This window comes from Palaemon carinicauda, chromosome 13 (genome assembly GCF_036898095.1).
Source record: "Palaemon carinicauda isolate YSFRI2023 chromosome 13, ASM3689809v2, whole genome shotgun sequence".
NCBI classification, from domain to species: Eukaryota; Metazoa; Arthropoda; class Malacostraca; order Decapoda; family Palaemonidae; genus Palaemon; species Palaemon carinicauda.
The window spans coordinates 42,888,705-42,893,704 of NC_090737.1; positions in this window are offsets into that span (position 1 = coordinate 42,888,705).

Genomic DNA, 5,000 nt, shown 5'->3' on the forward strand with positions numbered 1-5,000 from the left:
GTCTGAGCCTAGCACAGGCTTTCGGAACTTTATTAAAGATCTCGTTACCTAGGTCGATCTGGAAGGCAAATAAAATGGGTCTCATCAAAGCCGATTTACACACTGAAATCGTGTTAGCTGCCAATCCTTGGCCATGGAGGTGGATGAAGAAAGATAAGCAGAAGTCTGTTGAGATCTCCTGCGGATTCTTTGCCTTTACAAAGGCCACCCACTTTCTCCAAGATGACTCATATTGCCTTCTAGTCGATTTGCACTTGTATTCCTCTAGGAAGTCTATGCTGGCTCTCGAAATCCCGAAACGCTTTCTCACCGCTAGGGCGAGAAAATCATGAGCTGCAGGGTCTGGGTTTTCTGTAATGAAGCGCAGACAGTCAACTTCTGGACTCGCTGGGTCAGAACTGGATGTGGTAGCGGCACGAACTTCATCTGTAGTTCCAACGCCAAGGGGAACCACATACTGTTCGCCCACTTGTGGGCCACTATTGCCGCTACCCCCTTGAAGGATCTCAGTTTGTTGAGGACCCTCAACAGAAGGTTGTGAGGAGGGAACAGATAAATCCTGGACCACCTGTTCCAGTCGAGGGACATTGCGTCCACTGCTTCCGCTAAGGGGTCCTCGTACGGGGACACGTACAGGGGCACCTTTTTGTTGTCTTTCGTCGCAAAGAGGTCTATTTGCAGTTCTGGGACTTGATTCAGAATGAAGGAAAATGATCCTGCGTCTAAGGACCATTCCGACTCTATCGGTGTGAACCTGGATAGAGCGTCCGCTGTCACATTGCGGACTCCTTGAAGGTGAACTGCCGACAGGTACCACTTCTTCTTTTTTGCCAATCGGAAAATGGCTAACATCACTTGGTTGAGAGGTGGTGACCTCGACCCTTGTCGATTCAAGCATCTCACAACCACCTCGCTGTCTGTCACCAATCTTATGTGGATCGAGTGACGCGGGGAGACTTTCTTTAAGGTAAGGAGCACTGCCATAGCTTCTAGAAAGTTTATATGAAAGGTCCTGAATAGCTTGGACCAAGTCCCCTGGACTTTTTTCCGATGAGAGTGACCTCCCCATCCCTCCTTTGAGGCGTCTGAGTGAGTCGTCATCGACGGGGGAGGTGGCTGAAGAAGAACCGACTTCTTTAGATGTCTGGCTTGGGACCAAGGTCTGAGAAGAGTACGTAGCCGAGGCGGCACTGGTCTTCTCAGGTCTCTTCGCGCGTTTGATGCATACCTTCTCCAAACTCCGGTTGCATCCTTTAGCTGTGCTCTTAGCACTGGGTCTGTCACTGAAGCAAACTGGAGAGAGCCTAGTACCCTCTCCTGTTCACGTCTTGATATCCTTTTGGAATCTAGAAGTCTCTTGACAGAGCCCGCTATCTCCTTCCTTTTCTTCATTGGGATGGAGAAACTGTGTGACAAAAGGTCCCAGTGGATTCCCAGCCACTGGAACTTTTGGGATGGAGAAAGTCGAGACTTTTTCTTGTTGATCTTGAAGCCTAGGTACTCTAGGAACTGGATCACCTGACTGGAAGCTTGCAAGCATTCGGTCTCGGATGCTGCCCACACCAGCCAGTCGTCCAGGTAGGCTACTACCTGAATTCCCTTTATGCGTAATTGTTTGAGAGCTGCGCTCGCAAGCTTCGTGAAAATCCTTGGGGCTATGTTTAGCCCGAATGGCATGGCTCTGAAGGCGTACAGTTTCCGTTGTAGCCTGAACCCTAGGTAGGGGGAGAGTCGACGGCTGATTGGGATGTGCCAATAGGCGTCTGACAAGTCTATAGAGACTGAGTATGCCCTCTTGGGCAGTAAGGTCCTTATGTGTTGCAGTGTTAGCATCTTGAATTTGCAATTCACTATGAACTTGTTGAGTGGTGACAAGTCCAGAATGACTCTGAGCTTTTCCGAGTCTTTCTTGGGAACACAAAACAGCCTCCCTTGGAATTTGATGGACTTCACCTTTCGGATCACATTTTTCTCCAACAGTTCTTGAACGTACTCCTCCAAAATGGGGGTGGAGTGTTGGAAAAACCGAAGGCATGGGGGTGGAGTGCTGTACCAGCTCCAACCCAGTCCATTCTTGAGTAGGCTTTGGGCCCAGGGATCGAAGGTCCAGCGATCCCAAAATTTCATTAGTCTCCCTCCTACCGGTATCGTTTCACTTGGACTGCCGTCCTGAGGTCTTGCCTCCCTGACCACGACCACCTCTGAATCCCCTTCCCCTTGAGGGGCGCCTAGACGAGCCTCTGGCTGCTCCTCTAGGTTTTGCACGAAAGGAAGAAGACTGTCCTTCGAACGTTGGGGTGAATGTGGTTGACTGACCTGGCACAGCCTGGGGTACCCACTGAAAAGTAGTCGGGGTTTGTGCCACCATCTGGGGCACTGGAGGCAAAGGCAATTGCAGTTGCTGTTGCTGTCTATAAGGCTTGGCTGGCCGAGACGGTAGCCTAGTCCTCATATTCTTCCTCTTTGGTTGAGGACCCTCATCCGGGGAAGATTTTCTTTTGATAACCAGGCCCCACTTCTGGAGAAGGTTTCTATTCTCCACGGCGGCCTTATCAACAACCTCTTTGACCACATCGGTAGGGAAAAGGTCTTTTCCCCAAATGTTGGAGGATATTAACTTCCTTGGCTCGTGTCTCACCGAAGCCCCGGTGAACACGAACTCCCTGCAAGCTCTCCTTGCCTTGACGAAGCCATAAAGGTCCTTCGTCACTGTGGCTAGGTGAGACTTAGCCACTACCATGAACATTTCATGGACCTTAGGGTCACTTGCCATCGTCTCAAGAGTAGTCTGATGAGACATTGAGGCAGCCAGTCTTTCTTTTGTCTCGAACTCTCTTCGTAAAAGAAATTCGGACAACTTGGGGAGGTCCTCGCCGAATTGCCGTCCGGCAATATCAGCCTCCAACTTTCCCACTGAGAATGTCAGATGGACATCCTTCCAGTCCTTGTGGTCCATAGGCAGAGCCAGCGACAAGGGTTTACACTCCTCCAGGGAGGGGCAAGGCTTGCCGGCCTCGATTGCCTTTAGGACAGCCGCAAACCCTTTTTGTAAAAAGGGGAAGGCTCTATCAGAAGAGGACACAAAAGAAGGGAGCTTCTTGCTCAATGCTGCTACCTTCGAATTCGAGAAGCCCCTCTTTCATCGAGGATGAAAGTAGGGCTTGAGCCTTAGCGTGGTCCATAATAATGACCTCTTTCGGCTCTGTCTCCTCCCTTGAAGCTGGTTCTTTTCTCAGCCGGACATAGCAGTCCGGATATGATGCCTTGCTGGGCCAGAATTCTACCTCCTCTAGGAGAACTGAACCCAGCTTATCCGAAATGACGATCTTACTAGTCGTCATTGGCATGTGCTCAGCATACCTCCATGGGTTAGCATCTGAGCATATGGGAAGGTCTTTCACATTGAGCCTTTTCCGGGGCCCATGTGATTCTGCTAGGGACTGCATACGCAGTTCCATTGCAGCCGCCTTCTCCTGATTCTCCTTCTGCATTTGTTGGATCATTCCAACAATCGAAGAGAGGGCCTGTCCCAGTTCTACTGGGAGACCAGCGGATGTTGAGGGGATGGGCTCCGGCATCTGAACCGGAGTAGCCGACACCTCGTCGACCCCATCCTCTGCGACATCCGGGATTTGAACTTGATCCTGACCTTCTGCCAGGAGGTCTTCTTCCAAACCTTCGTCCACTTCAGACATCCTGTCACACAACTGGATGTCTTGCATCGCATCTGCGACTTCCTCGTCCACCTGGACTAGGTCTTGGGGGATCTCCTCTTGAGGCTGGGGAATCACTGCTTCAGCTGATGCCTGGGGAAAAAGATACGCCCTCATCTTCTCACTAGGAAGATAAGGGCCAGAGGTGTTCTTCTTGAAGCCCCTTACCCAAGTACGGAGCTTTTCCCTAGCTATATCCCTTGATTCCGCCGTTCTAGGGGAATCAAAAGCCTCAGTAATCAGGTTAGTGCATACAGTACATACCTGAGGGTCCCAATACTGGAGATCATCCTTGGAGACAGCGCATGCTGCGTGTCTCCTACAACACTCATGTCCGCAGAGGTTCCTGCTACGGACATTGCAGAAAACATTTCCGCACTTCGGAGGGTCCTCCTGTAAAGAGAAAAAATTTCCATGAGTATCAAGTGAACTATGTATCACTTGGATATGCATAGTATAGCATAACAATTCATAAAGGAAAGACACACACTTGTGTTTCCCTCACAACCCATTGTTGCAGCTTTCCAGATAATAAAATCAAAATTGGTTTATCTCTACTAGAGTAACCAATGCAAGGTTTCCAGAGGAAACAGGTGGAGCTCACACCTAGGCAATGATTTTAAAATCCTGGATAATAGACGGGGAAGAACTCTGCTTCCTGTCTGAGGGCAACAGCAAAGGGCTGTGCAAGAAAACACAATAGTGTTAGAAGATACAGTGCTGTACCTAAACTTTTACTATAGTTTTCTTCTTACTGTATATGCTATACAGAAGAATACTAGTACAGTATAGGAGGATGTGTGCCGGCCTGCCTTTGCAGGCCGGCACACACCACAATTAGCTTTAAAGTATACTACTTAACAGCTATAGGGCGGCAGCCTTCTGGTTCAAATGCCTGTGCCGGCGGCAGTAGCTGCCGACCAGCAACAGCCAGTGTTGGCCGGCAATGACTGCCGGCCAGTAACTACACAAGGTAGTACCTAGCTGCCGGCCACACTCTTGGTGACCGGCAGACAAGGACTGACATAAGCCGGCCGGCAAAGGTACAAGACCGATGCCAGCCGGCAGCAAAAGAACCAGAAGACTACACCTGCCCGGCTGTCTGCCTCATAGGCCGGCAGCCGGGACAGGTACAGCACTAGAAGAAAATAGAATGGATGCCGGGATAAGAGTGTACACAACCCCCCAAGCCCGGCAACCGAAAGAGTGCATATAAGGAAGGGGAGAAACTTAATTCAGGCTTCCTTGACCAATGCCGTCCGGCTCTGTCGGCAGGCATGGATGAGG